Here is a 15,423-nt window from a genome sequence, read left to right on the forward strand (position 1 = left end):
GCAGGATCACTTTCAAACATGTGAGATACAAGATGATAAAGGGGACCTGATTGTCAAGAATTATCTACTAAGGCCCTGGCTGGTTTAGCTCAACAGTTAGAGCGTCGGCCCATGGACCAGAGAGTCCTGGGTTCGGTTCCTGCTAAGGGCACACACCTTCATTGCAGTTTGTCCCCAGCCCCAGTGGGGTCATGCAGGTGGCAGCCACTCAATGCGTCTCTCTCACATCGATGTTTCTCTTTCTCTCTTCCGCCCTCTCTCCCTCCTGCTGTATCTGAAGATAAATGCAAAAATGTCCTCAGGTGAGGATTAAAAAAAAAAAAGAATTATCTTCTAAGAAAATTGGAGTTTATCCTGTGGGTAGCAAGGATCCAGTTAAAGGTTTTGATAGCACAAGAGACATAAAATCAGATTTCTATTTAGAAAGAGAACTTCTGGAATAGTTGGAAGCATGAAGTATTTCAGTGTAGTTACCAAACCATGTAACTCTGAAGTGTTTTAGGTAGATAAATTTATTTGTGAGAAGACCACGTAACTCATCCACATTTACCCATTGTAAGCTTAGATTAAATTCCTGGTTTACTTAGCCAAGGATACAAAATCTCTCTCTGATGGGAAGTGCTCACATAATGCAGGAGGCAATATAAACTTATTTCAGTGTAGTGTCTTTTGGCCCCCATTGTTTCTCTGCCTGTAGAACTTAATTTTTGCTGCACATCTGCCCTTTTATACTGACTCACATTGCCATTCAGATTTTAAAACATTTAAAACACCTGACTTGTGTCAATAAGGCTTCCTTTTAATCATTAAGATTGCTTAGAAGGGTCAAAATTAATCAGTTTGCATTCCATCACATCTTGTTACTACTTGGTCAGCTCAGATTTTCAGTAAACAACAAAATAGTCATGTAAGTACAGCAGAAGGTAGCAAAGCAACGGATATGATCCACAAGATGGGAGATTGATCCTAAATTGTAAAGTTTCTTTTTCTACAATACAAAATACTGGTATATTGCCTTTCACTTTTATTTCTTATCCATTTATGAATTTGTATCCATTTAATAGCAAATTCACTTAAAAATTAATGGGTTTAAATCTGGATGGCATAGGCCTGATGAGTTAATGGTTTGTATTAGGCTTTAATTGGGACAAACTAGTAGAATTGCTTTTAGTTTCCATTATGTCTTAGTTTGCTTGGGCTGCCATAACAAAAGACCATAGACTGAGAGACTCGAACAACAGAAACTTATTTCTCACAGTTCTGGAAACCGGGAAGTCTCTAAGATCAAGGTGCCAGCAAGGTAGGTTTCACTCTGAGTCCTTTTCTCTTGGCTTTCAGGCAACTGCCATCTCACTGCACTCACATAATCTGTCCTTTGTGCATGCATTCAGGGAGGGGACAAACTCCCCGGTGTTTCCTTTTGTAAAGGCACTAACACCGTCAGATGGGAGATTAGATCTTCAACACATGAATACCCAGTCCATAACACACTGCAAATTTTTTGCCTTCATGATACCAAATTGTTGTAATACCATGTGTTTGAAGAGAAAAATTAATCTTTATGCTTACTGTTTAGTTTGTATATAAATTTCTTCTTGAGAAATTAATAGCCATCAGAATCTTTTAGCTAATGAGTGACATTTTTCAGATTCACATAATAAAAACTTGTGGAATGCTCTTATTCTGAAATCTACCAAATCCAAATAGTTTTTTACACAGAGAGAGCAAGCAGTAAACAGAACAGGAGCTGGATGTGTATTTAAACTGTGGTGCTGGCTGTTCCTGACTTTTGACTTTCTGAAGAGGTAGGTAACAATGGAAAACAACTCTGTCTTATGCTCCCTTTACAAAATAAATGTCTGGCCCTGGCCAGTTTGGCTCATCAGTTAGAGCATTGGCTCACGGACCAAGGATTTGCTTGTTCGAATCCAGCCAAGTGCATGTACCTCAGATGTGGTTCAGTCCCTGTTGGGGTCTTGTGGGAGGCAACCAGTCGATGTGTCTCTCTCACATCAATGTCTCTCTCTCTCCCCCTCCGTCCCTCCCTCCCTCTTTTTCACTCAGTCTGAAGATAAATGGAAAAATAAATATCCTTGGGTGAGGATTAAAAAGATAAATAAATGTCTGGAAAAATTTTTTTTGATTATGTATGTCTCCTGATATGAAAACATGCATTTAATTTTCTTCATAGTAACTAAGATCATTGAAACACATTACAGTTACCTTTTTAAAAATGTAAATGGACTTAATTTTTTAGGGTATTTTAAGTTCACAGCAAAATTGAGTAGAAAAGTACAGAGTTCTCATATACTCCCTGCTTCCACATATGCACAGCCTCCCTCATTCTCAACATCCTGGTCCAGAGGTACATTTGTTGTAATAGACCTTAGTTTATGTTACGGCTCACTCTTTGTGTTGTACATATTGTGGGTTTTGAAAAAAATGTGCAATGACGTGTATCTAGCATTGTAGTATAATACAGAATGGTTTCAGTGACTTAAAAATACTCTGTGTTTCATCTATTCATCTCTCCTTTCCCCTTCTCCCTTGGCAACCACTGATCTTTTTATTGTCTTTATGTTTTGCCTTTTCCAAAATGTCGTATAATTGGAATCATAGAGTGTGTAGCCTTTTCAGATTAGCTTCTTGCACTTAGTAATATTCATTTAAGGTTCCTCCATGTTTTTTCATGGCTTGATAGCTCATTTCTTTTTAGTACTGAATAATATTCGTTGTCTGGATATACCATAGTTTATCCATTTACCAACCGAGGAACTTCTTGGTTGCTTCCAACTTTTGGCAAATATGAATTAAACTACCGTAAAACATCCATGTGCAGGTTTTTGTGTGAACATAAGTTTTCAACTCATTTGGGTAAATACCAGGGAGCAAAATTGCTGGGTCCTGTGGTAAGGGTATGTTTAGTTTGCGAGGAACCACTAAACTGTCTTCCAAAGAAGTGTTACTATTTTGCATTTCCACCAGCAGTGAATGAGAGTTCATGTTGTTCCACATCCTTGCCAGCATTTGGTGTGTCGGTGTTCTGAGTTTTTTTCATTTCTCTGTACCGCAGGCCGACACTCCAACCGCTGAGCCAAACCGGCCAGGGCTGAGTTTTTTTCATTTCTAATGGGTAGGTACATAGATGTTACTTTTTGATTTGATGATTTATTTATAAAAGTCTTAGGGACTGTTTGGTTGTGTAAAAGTGTTAGTATCTTTCAGAACGTAGACAATATATGTATCCAGGATAGAATCTAATTGCAATTTCCTGTCTTGAATTGTATCTAAATGTTTATATTTTTTTAAAGCATATCTATATGATGATTAGAACTATGATCACAAGTCATATATGAATATATACAAGAGTTAGAAGGGAATTTAAAAAAATGATATGTTGACCTACCTTTTGTTTTTAGTAGAGTTACAATGTTTGTGTTAAGTTCGAATAGTTTACCTTTTAGGATATGTTTTATTATTTATTTATTTACCTAAACTGTTAAGAACATTTTTGTGGCCAGGCTGGTGTGGCTAAGTGGATTGAGCGTCATCCCATGGACTGAGATGTGCTGGTTCGATCCCCAGTAAAGGGTGTGCAGGAGGCAGCTGATCAGTGTATCTCTTTCACATTGAGGTTTCTATCTCTCGCTTCCTTCCTCTCCCTCTAAAAAAATCAATAAAAATATATTTCTTTTAAAAAAAGAAAATTTTTGTGGATTGGTTCTGTTGTATCATGAAGCATTGAAATATCTGAACAAATCAGTATCTGGGCCATGAGGTAGCTGCTTTCTTTTTCACTTTGTTTGGTTGATAGAGCAACTTATCAGTAGATTAAAAAAAACAAACAAAAAACATTTTGCATTACTTAAGTCTTTCCCAGGCACGCACTGGTACAACACAAACTTCTCCTGTTAAATGTAACTAGTCTGGCATCCAAACATCATGCACACTGCGCCCTCCCACACTGTGGCTCTGCTCATTTGTGTGTGATATTTGGAGCATCTAGAGGAGTGTGAATAGTATCCCGAAGAGAAGGAAGGAGAAAACAGCATGAGTGCCTGGCTGGGAGGAAGTTGGCTAAAGTTGTTCAGGGCAAGCCTAAAAAAGTCATTGGTGTAAACCTAAGCATCGTTGATGTTCTTTAGTAGAAACATCTGGTGGAACCTCATTATGGTCTTCATAGGCCTTAAGCTGGCCCATAACCATGTTGAAGATGCAGGTATGTGGTGTGAGCTGATGGTCCTGCACTGTGATGCTGGGCTGGATTTTCTAGAACCAATGGCTATACAACTTCTCTACAATGGCAGCTTTCCCCTGGAATTGCTGTCCTTCCTACGTAAGGCATGACCACCTCAATGTAAATTGCACCTAGTTGGGTTCTTTCACTATCAGGTAACTGGTAGTAATGTTGAATAAAGCTGGATCCACTCTGCTCCCAAATTGGCTTGTCTCCCAATCTGGGGTGTCACCTGGACTCTTTGAGACCAAGGGGTTAGCACTGATGGCAGCAGCAGTGGCTGTAACCCAGTATAGCCTGCCAGGGTGTGTTTTAAATATTTAATATTTGAGTTGATTTTAGTTATAATCCAGACCATTTGTGAAGTCTTTGTGACATGTGTTTTTATTAGATACACATTTACAAAATCTTTTCTTAAACTTAGTCATTTTTTACTGTGTGTTTGAAATATGAAGAAGGGACAGAGATAGAACTGTCAGTCTTATGTTAGCAAACTTCAAAAAGACTATTTGTTAGGCTGACTGATAACAAATGTTTGAAAGGGAACATTGTGTTTATTGAGAAAATAGATTTATTGTTTGACTCTTTTCCTGTCTATTGAAGTAAAATGTTGCCTTATTTAAAAAAAAAAAAGTTGCCTTATTATAGAGGACCTGTTCATTCAAATCAGGGACTCCCAAAGTTTATTCCACAGAATATCAGTCCCTCAAGTTATTATTATTATTTTTAAAAGCATTCAGTGATCAATTAAGATTGAAAAATGCTCCATACTGTATTCCTTTCTTGGAAATGGGCATTAACATATTAAAGACACTAAGGCATTCTGCATAAAGAACCATGTTTAGCCCTGGCCAGTTTTGCTCAGTGGTTAGAGCGTCAGCCTATGGACCAGAGAGTCCTAGGTTTGGTTCTGGCTAAGGGCACGTACTACGGTTGCAGTTTGTCCTTGGCCCTGGTTGGGGTCATGTGGGTGGCAGCTACTCAATGTGTCTTTCTCACATTGATGTTTCTCTCTCTCTCTTCCTCCCCCTCTCCCTCCCCCTCTATCTGAAGATAAATGCCAAAAAACTGTCCTCAGGTGAGGATAAAAAAAAAAAGGACCATCCTTTTAACTTCTTTTTACTCAGGGTTTCTCAAACTTATTTGATCTAACCTCTCCTCTCCCCGCCCACCACATAGCAAAATGATTTTCTGTGGAACATGTGGTCTATAATAGTTAATACTTACTTAATTGTTACTATATGCCAGACACAATTTTAAGTGCTTCACATATATTTATTTGTTAATCTTTGCTATGCCTCCTGTCTCCTCCCCACCCCCCACTCCAGGTACTAGTACCTCACAAACATTGATCCTTGGAATAAGAGGTAGTGTAAGCACAGAAGCTGAGAGGCCAGACTTGGGGCAAGGCTGACTAGATTAGAGTCTCAGTTTGTGATCTTGAGCAAGTAATTTAATCTGTGCTTCAGTTTTTTTAAAAGGTAGAAACAAAATTTTTGAGTTATTATGTGTCAGGGAGTGGGAAATTTTTCTTCCTCTACCTTTAATTCTATGGCTGGACTAGTAAAATTAGCACAAGATCACGTGCCCACTGCCCTCATGTGCTTGGGGGAGTAGGCAGGAGAAGGGCTTCTGGAGAGGTGGCTAGCATGGACTGGCATGCAGGGGTGCAAGACTCGTGGACTTGCCAGCATCCAAGGAAAACCCAGATAATTGATAGCAGAGGTTTATTGTGCCTAGAGTGTTTGCACAAACAGTATGTTTTGTTCTGAATACCTGCTTTCCTCCTGGATGTCTGGAGTTAGGGTATATGCTAGCCAAAAGATGCCTTTCAGACCAGTCTCCTCAAAAAAAATCTTGGGTGTAGAGGATCTAAAATTGGCCACAGAGTGAATGGAAGCTACACAGACCATCTTCCAGGACCAAACTGGAATTACAACTAAAATGAAGACAAATCATTGGGAAAAACCAACAGAAAAGCAGTTGGAGAGAACCTATATAACCAGGGATGGAAAGAGGACACCAAATCGAGCCTGGTAGGATCTGCGGAGGCACATGAGGGCAGGCTGGAAGCCCATGGACAGCAGCTGAGGGCTGTTTTATTTTTGTATTTATTTTTTTATTCCTCTCCTGAGGATATTTCTCTATGTATCATTAGATAGAGTGGGAGCGGGGGAGAGAGAGAGAGAGAGTGGCAGAGAGAAACATCAATGTAATAGAAGCCACATCGACTGGTTGCCTGCCACAGACCCGACCAAGGCCTGGGATGAACTGCAACCGAGGTATGTACCCTTGACTGGAATCGAACCCATGACTCACTGGTCCACAGGCCAACGCTCTAACTGCTGAGCCAAACTGTCCAGGGCTGAGGGTTGTTTTAGCTGTGAGCAGTTCCCTCAGGGTTAAAATCCGAAGCTGCCTCCACAGCATAGAGTGCTGGGACAGAGCACTAAATTAGCTACAGCCACTCACCTTGGGCCCTGGCAGAGGTAGGGCAGATTGGACTGGAACTGTGTGGAGAGACTCGGGAGTGTGGAGAGCTGGGAGGGCACTGGGACTTTTACACTGAATTGCTTCTTATAGGACAATAGCCATCTTACTCAAAGAGCCCCTTCCCAGAGCCCCTGGGAGAAGCAATGGCCCCTCCTCCAAGAATTTAATACCACCCAGCCAGACCAGAGAAATGCAAATTGAGGCTCATTAACAGCTAGAGAAGGCCAGTAGGCATCTGCCCCACCTGCTGGAAATGCTCATACCCTGAACACCTGAGGGATTTTTTCATTCAGTTGAGGGCTACAACTCAAGGCTCATCAAGTAACTGAGACTAATAACCAGCAGGCAAAAGCTAGAGGAAAACTGAACCTTTGATTGGCCTGCAAATCTACCCAGGAAAATAAGACTTGTCAGTGGTGTTTAACGTGGGTTCTCCCACACTCATTCAAACCCAGTAGAGGGAGCCCCAATCAGTGGAACACCAACACCCCTATGGAAAATTTGGCAGGCTCCAAAACCCACTGAGACAGCCAAAATAGTGAAACAAAGAAACAAATCCCAAATGAAAGAACAAGAGAATTCTACAGAAGAAGAGATAAATGAAATGCAATTAAGCAAGTTATCAGAGGTAGAGTTTAGAGTAATGATAATGAGGAAGCTCGACAGTGTGAATAAAGAGCTCAACAGCATGAGTAAAGATATAGAAACAATGAAAGTCAACCAATTGGAAATGAAAAACCACCAATTGGAAATGAAGAATGACATAGTAGAAATAAAGAACACATTTGAAGGAATAATCAGCAGAGTAGAGGAAACTAAGGATCTGGTCACTGAATTATAAGACAGGGGAGAAAAAAATCACCGAATCAGAGAACCAAAAAGAAAAAACAATTAAAAAACGGGAAGACAACTTAAGAGAACTGTGGAACAAAATGAAACATAACAATATCCATATCATTGGAGTTCCAGAAGAAGAAAATGAGCAAGGGTTAGAAAATATATTTAAAGAAATAGTGACAGAAAACTTCCCTAACTTGGTGAAGGAAAAAGGCATACAAGTTCAAAAAGCACAGAGAGCCCAAGTAAGAAGAACCTAAAGAGGCCCACACCAAGACACATAATAATTAAAATACCAAAAATTAAAGACAAGGATAGAATCCTAAAGGCAGCAAGAGTTAAGCAACTGGTTACCTACCAAGGAACCCCCATAAGATAATCAGCTGACTTCTCAACAGAAACACTACAGGCCAGAAGGAAATGGCATGAAGTAATGAAGGTCATAAAAAAACAAGGATCTGAATCCAAGATTACTCTATCCAGCAAGGCTATCATTCAAAATTGGTGAAATAAAGAGCTTCACACACACACACACACACACACACACACACACACAAACAAAAAAAGGCTAAGGGAATATATTAGCATCAAACCAGCACTGCAAGAAATGTTAAAAGGACTGCTGTAATTAGCAGAAGAAATAGGAAGAAAAATATAACCACAATAAACAAAAATGGCAATAAGTAAATAAGTACATATCAATAATAACCTTAAATGTAAATGGATTAAATGCTCCCATTAAAAGACACAGAGCAGCTGATTGGATAAGAAAGCATGACTCATATATATGCTGTTTACAAGAGACCCATTTCACAACAAAAGACTACCATAGGTTGAAAGAGAAGGAATGGAAAAAAATTTTCCAAGCAAATGGAAAGGAACAATGAGCTGGGGTAACAATACTCATATCTGATAAAATAGACTTCAAAATGAAGGCCATAACTAGAGACAAAGAAAACCATTACATAATATTGAAAGGATTTATCCATCTATCCAACAGGAGGATATAACCTTGGTAAACATATATGCACCCAATACAGGACACCAAAATACATTTAAAAACTTCTGAAGAATTTCAAAGGAGAAATGGACAGCAATACAATCATAGCAGGGGACCTCAGCACACCACTGACATCAACTGGATAGATCCTCTAGACAAAAAATTAGCAAGGAAACAGAGACTCTAAATAATGTACTAGATCAAATGGGTTTAATAGCTGTCTACAGAGAATTACACCCCAAAACTGCAGAATTCACATTCTTCTCAAGTGCACATGGGACATTCGCAAAGACAGACCACATGCTAGGACACAAACTAAGTTTTCACAAGTTCAAGAAGATTGAAATCATAAGAAGCATCTTCTCACATCACAGTGGCATGAAACTAAAAATTAATTACAATAAAAACACTCAAAAACATTCAAACACATAGAGGCTAAATAGCATGTTATTAAACAATGAATGGGTTACCAAGGAGATCAAGGAAGAAATTAAAAACTTCCTGGAACCCAATGAAAATGAATACACAACAACATAAAATCTATGGCACATGGTGAAAGCAGTCCTGAGAGGGAAGTTCCTACCACAACAGGCTTACCTCAAGAAACAAGAAAAATCTCGAATTGACTATTTAACCTTACAACTTAAAGAACTAGAAAGCATACAAAAAGAAAAACCCAGAGCAAGTAGAAGGAAAGAAATAGCAAAGGTCAGAATAGAAATAAATGACATAGAGACTAAAAAAACAACTCAAAAGATCAATGAAACGAAGAGCTGTTTCTTTGAAAACATAAACAAGACTGATGGACCCTTAGCCAGACTCGCCAAGAAACAAGGAGAGAGGACCCAAATAAACAAAATCAGAAAGGAAAGAGGAGAAATAACAACTGACACCATAGAACTACAAAGGATTGTTACAAAATACTATGATCTCACTTATTTGTGGAATATAATGACCCAAATAAGCTGATCAACAAAATAGACCCAGAGATATAGAAAGGAGTACGGTTCAGACTGACAAACCTCAGAGGAGGGGTGCGAGGTGGAGGGAAGAGATAAATCAAACAACTTATATGCATAACCAATGGGCATAGACAACAATGCTGTGAGAGTTGGGAGGGATCGGGAGGAGGGTGTCAATGGGGGAAAAAGGAGAAACATCTGTAACAAAAATAAATTAATTTTAAAAAAATTAGCACAAGACCAGATAATAGGAGAAAACTAATTAAATATGTGGACACAGGAGAATAATGAATGATGCGCTCAGAAATGATGAACTAGCCAGCTTTTTATACTTGAAAGAAGAATTATCAGCTTTTTTTTTTTTGCTAATCCTCACCTGAGGGTATTTTTTTTCTATTGATTTTTATAGAGTGGAAGGGAGGGAGAGAAGAAGAGAGGGAGAGAGAGGAAATACATTGATTGGTTGCTTCCCGCACATGCCCCATCCAGGGATTAAACCTGCAAACCAGGTACATTCCCTTGACCGGGAATTGAACCCACGTCCCTTATGTGTGCAGGCCGAAGCTCTAACCAAGGAACCACACCAGCTAGGGCTTATACTTTTTAAACAAAGAAGCAATAAATTTGTGAAGAATTGATAAGACAAAAAAAGTTAGTGATCATAATAAGGAATCTAAGCAGAGTTTGGGTATTCGTTAACGCGGAATCCAAAGTTTAGGCTTTGGTAGTAAATTAGCAAAGAGGCAAAGGTTTGTTTCATACAACTTTTTGGTCCTGGATTCCTTAATGACAAGGGTGACTCTCAGCCTTGAAGCAAGGAGGGTACCTTTCACAGGGGAGATTTATTTCCTGCATTCAAGAAGACATGGGAGGGTCACACACTGACTGCTTGTCAAGTAACTTTAACTCAGAGTAATCAATATACCGTTCTGGGAATTTTGGGGTGGTCTGCCCTGGGCCCCAACATATGAAAATTTTCAAACATAAGAAAAGTAGAGAATAGTGTACTCCTCCCCTTCCGTATCTAGTAGTTTATGATTTGTGATATACATGGGAGAATTTTGTAAAGCATGAAGTTGTTAACTTTAAATAATTTTAGACTTAAAGTTGACCTACAACATTTATTATTTTTTGTTTAAAAAGTTGTTAATATGGTTGTGAGTGCTTTTTAGAGCATGACTTCAAGGGGTTGTGTTAGATGCTGTATTTGATATGTAGACTTTGCTCTCAAAGCTTAGAATCTTTTGGGTGAAATAGACTTGTAAACAATGTAATAATTTTATTACATTGAGATAAGTGTAGTGATAGAGATATTAGGACATTTTTGGAATAAAAAGGGCCCTTACCTTACTGGGATTGGGGAGAATAATATTGGGGAAGCTATGCTTGAACTGAGTCGTCAATGGTAAAAAGAAGTTAATCTGGTGAAGGTGGTGATGGAAGGACATTTCAGTTAGGAAAGCATGAACAGAGGCACACAGAAAGAAGCAACATATTAGGATTGCTAATAGAGGCATTATAAGCAGGTTAGTGCTGTTTGAGTGGCAAGTGTGGGAGGCAGGAAGTTGTAAGATATGAGGGACTAGAAGATAAGCCAGCTCAGCTCTTTACGAACCTGTTGTGTTGAACTTGGACTTGATACTTAGTGGTTCTCAAACTTGTCAGGACCAAAGTCTCCTTTTTATAGTAAATATTTTCTAATGCCCCTTATTGTCCTTAAATGAAATTCATGTATAATTACAATTCACATATAATGAAGTTAACATGCATGCTTTTTAACAAATCAATATGACAAGTGTAATATAAAGGAAAGATATAAGGAGAAGAAAATAATTTGAATTATGTGTTTTAAAGTGTAAATGTTCAAGCATTACTGCATTAGAATGTATAATGAATTAATTAGATACTTGCACCTATATATAGAAGCACTGTGAATATGCAGCAATAAATGTAGACATCTATCTATAGGTGTGTTGTATTCATAGTTCAGTTATTTTAAATGGTATTGCCACTGGTAATGAGATTTTCCAAAATGCATAGCAAACTGTATATAAAATCTGACCAAACCAAATTACAAGTTATATTAGTTGTATTCCTGGAATATTTTATGTTTATATTTAAATTGTGCAAAATATACTTTTTATGAAAAAAGAAAAAAGGTTAATTTTTAGGATCAAGTAACTATGAACAGATTTTTCCACATAATGTTAGATGGGACAGTGCCAAGTCATATGGGACATGGGCTAGTTTGTCCTGTAGGATGTTCTTGAGCTGAGGTTGGCAAACTACATCCCAGAGGCCACATTGCTATTTTTAGTGTTTTAAATATGTTTTTATTGATTTTTTAGAGAGAGAGAAGAAAGGAGAGAGAGATAGAAACATCAGTGGGAGAGAGAGAGAGAGAGACATCAATCAGCTGCCTCCTGCACGCCTCCCACTGGGGATTGAGCTGGAAACCTGAGCCTGTGTCCTGACCAGGAATTGAACTGGGACCTCTCGGTCCATGGGATGACGCTCAGTTCACTGAGCCACACTTGCTGGGCACTCACTGCTATTTTTATATAACCTATGAGCTAAGAATGGTTTTTACATTTTTAAAGAGTTGGACTAAAAATAAAAAAGGAAGAATAGCCCTGGCCGGTTTTGCTCAGCGGTTAGAGCGTCGGCCTGCAGTCCCCAGAGACCCTGGTTCGGTTCCCACTAAGGGCACGTACCTTAGTTGCAGTTTGTCCCCGGCCCTGGTTGGGTTGTGCGGGTGGAAACTACTCGATGTGTCCCTTTCACGTCGATGTTTCTCTCTCTCTCTCTCTCTCCCTCCCACTCTATCTGAACAAAATATCAAAAAATGTCCTCGGGTGAGGATAAAAAAAAAAAAGGAAGAATATGTAAAAGCAATGACAACACCTTTACAGAAATTTCGCCAGCCCATTTTTTGAACATTGTAGGATGATATCTACCATCCCTAGTTCCTGCTTACTAGATGCCAGAAACACTCTGGTCACCATGAAACCAAACATAGCTCCTAAACACTTCTCATGTGCCTTGGGGGAATGGGGCAATGCTACCTTGTCGAGAACCAAAACCCTAGATTATCAGTTTTCAATATTTTATTCTTTTGTGACTTACTTAAGAGATATATGCATGATGTATTTCCATGTAATGTTCTTGTCTTTGTAATTTTCTTTCCCCCCTCCCATTTGAAAAGAGAAAATTGTTAATATAAGAATAACCTTGAAAATCCTCCAATTTATGCTTATAAAAATAAATCTTTACAAACTCCAATACTTTTACTACTACAAATAACATTATTTGTAACTTATACTTCATAGAATGTTTCACAACATGCTAACTAATAAATCACTGCAGCAGGTAAGAGCCAGCTGTTAGAAGGCTTTAAATCAGGAATGACAGGATTCTATTGTTGTTTTAGATAGATTACTTTGACGGAGTATAGAAGATAGGCCTGAGAAGCAACAAGCCTAGTTCAGGTTCAAGTTAGGGAGGGCCTCTATGAGGTAGTAGGGACAGAGCAGAGCGGACGTATTATTAGAGAATTATATATGATATAAATAACAGTAGAACTTGATTATTGAAAAGTTATAGGCATTAATTACTGACCTTTGTTACCCATTAGAATCATTTGGAAAGCTTTAAACAATACCAGTGTGTGGGCTCCACTTTATAATTTCTGAAATGGAGTCTGGGCACAGATATTTTTTAAATGTACCTCATGCTTCTAATGTGCAGGCAGTGTTGAAAACCACTAATTTAAGTTGTGGAGGAGAGGAAAGAATCAAGGAGAGGAAAGAATCAAGGATAAGTAAGAATCAGATTGCTAGTTTATGCTGTATATGGAGGTGGCGTGCCTTGAACAGAGTCTGTTCCATGGTAGCTATTTGAATATTTCTTGAATTCAATGAAAATTGATGACTTTAAACTCAAACCAAAATCATTTCCTCATTTAAGTTTTTTTTTTATCCTCACCCGAGGACATTTTTCCATTTTTTGTTCAGGTAGAGTGGGAGGGAGAGAGAGGAACAGAGAGAGAGAGAGAAACATCGATGTGAAAGGAACACATCGAGTGGCTGCCACCCGTACAACCGACCAGGGCCAGGGACAAACTGCAACCGAGGTATGCGCCCTTAGCGGAACCGAACCCGGGTCTCTCAGGACCGCAGGCCGACGCTCTAACCGCTGAGCCAAACCGGCCAGGGCTCATTTAAGTTTTGATTATTCTTCTTCTTCTTCTTCTTCTTCTTCTTCTTCTTCTTCTTCTTCTTCTTCTTCTTCTTCCTCTTCCTCTTCCTCTTCCTCTTCCTCTTCCTCTTCCTCTTCCTCTTCCTCTTCCTCTTCCTCTTCCTCTCCTCCTTCCCTTCTCCTTCTCCTCCTTCTTCTCCTTCTTCTTTTTCTCCTTCTTCTCCTTCTTCTTCTCCTCCTTCTTCTTCTTCTTCTCCTTCTTCTTCTCCTCCTTCTTCTCCTCCTCCTCCTTCTTCTCCTCCTCCTCCTTCTTCTCCTCCTCCTTCTTCTCCTTCTTCTTCTTCCCCTTCTTCCCCCTTCTTCCCCCTTTCTTCCCCCCTTCTTTCCCCCCTTCTTCCCCCCTTTCTTCTTCCCCTTCTTCTTCCCCTTCTCTCCCTTCTCCCTTCTTCCTCCTCCCTTCTCCTTCTCTCCTCCTCCTCCTCCTTAATAAATTCTGGCTGTTTTTTTTTTTTTTAATTTTTTTTCCCTTTATTGATTTTAGAGAGAGAGGAAGGGAGAGGGAGAAAGAGATAGAAACAGCAGTGAGAGAGAACATCGATTGGCCGTTCCTGCATGTCCCCTGCTGGGGATTTGGCCCACAACCTGGGCATGTGCCCTGACGGGCAATCGAACCAGTGACCTCTTGGTGCATGGGTCGATGCTCTACTACTGAGCCATACTGGCCAGGCAAGTTTTGATTATTCTTAATTTGGATGAACTGACCCCAGTACAAGATATTATTGACTGGAATCTAACCAAAATAACATCTATCACAAGTAAACTTATATTAGAATGGATAATTTTGTATGATTTGAGGAAAAGAATGATACAAATCACCTAAATTGTGATATTGTGAAACAAAGTGCCAGTGGAAATAATTTTACTTAATTTATTGTATATTATATAAATTAATGTTTCTATTGAGTGGCATAGTCAGAAATTTTGGGTCCTCATACCTGCTAAATAGGCAGATATTTAATAAATGTGTATTGAATTGCAATATTGAATATCTTTAATCAGAAAATTATAATATTTATTGTAAAATTTCTCTATATTAACGGAGGAATAAAAGGCAGCATGTGTGTTTTTCAGCCTCAATCCTACTTCCTCTACCTTTATACTGTCTTTCACATTCCTCTGCTCTCACTGCTATTGCCCAAGTTTAGTCAAAACTTAAGGTCCAAATAATAGCAATACAGTTTAAACTATCTTGAACAGTAAATGGAATTTTTTGGTGCCTATAGGTAGAAAGGATGCTGAGATAACATACAGAATTGAAGGAAGTCAGCAGGAACCAGGGGATTACAGAACAGGGATATCACTCCATTGGAACCCACTTTCATCTCTGCTTTGCTTCATTCCTTTTTTTTTGGCAATCAGGTCTTTGTCAAAAGATCAATGATAGCTGTCTGCAACCCCAGCCTTATATCGTTTCGGTACCATGACCTTAAGAGGCAAGACCATTTCTCTTCCTGCTCTAAATTGGGTGATTTATCCAAATCAGTCATTATTCCCAAAGAAAGGATGGTACTGTGATTTGTCTGGTTTGGAGCTCATGCCAACCCCAAAGGCCAGGAAAAGATAAGGACATACCAAAAAAGATGCAGGGGAGAGCTTGTCCTGAGACCAAATCATTCACTGTCATTGTCCTCTCCAAA

At 39.0% G+C, this 15,423-nt stretch overlaps 1 protein-coding gene and 1 pseudogene across 15 annotated transcripts in view; one reads left to right on the top strand and one right to left on the bottom strand.

The window, feature by feature from the left end:
- Window positions 1–15,423, top strand: part of COMMD1 (copper metabolism domain containing 1) — a 112,961-nt gene that overhangs the window by 19,201 nt on the left and 78,337 nt on the right. For 2 of the 15 annotated variants that reach the window (XM_036263427.1, XM_036263429.1), the window contains one exon: window positions 1,708–1,805. The exons of 10 other annotated variants lie outside the window; for them this stretch is intronic. The gene's annotated coding sequence lies outside the window, so the exon portion shown is untranslated. Of the gene's footprint in view, window positions 1–1,283; window positions 1,301–1,707; window positions 1,806–3,073; window positions 3,134–13,640; window positions 13,662–15,423 lie in introns of those variants that run through there. 3 more of the 15 variants (XM_036263428.1, XM_036263430.1, XM_036263432.1) reach the window with 3 other exon arrangements.
- LOC118631077 lies at window positions 3,912–5,076 on the bottom strand (annotated as a pseudogene).

The sequence above is a fragment of the Molossus molossus genome, unplaced genomic scaffold, assembly GCF_014108415.1.
Source record: "Molossus molossus isolate mMolMol1 unplaced genomic scaffold, mMolMol1.p scaffold_m16_p_15, whole genome shotgun sequence".
In the NCBI taxonomy this organism is placed as follows: domain Eukaryota; kingdom Metazoa; phylum Chordata; class Mammalia; order Chiroptera; family Molossidae; genus Molossus; species Molossus molossus.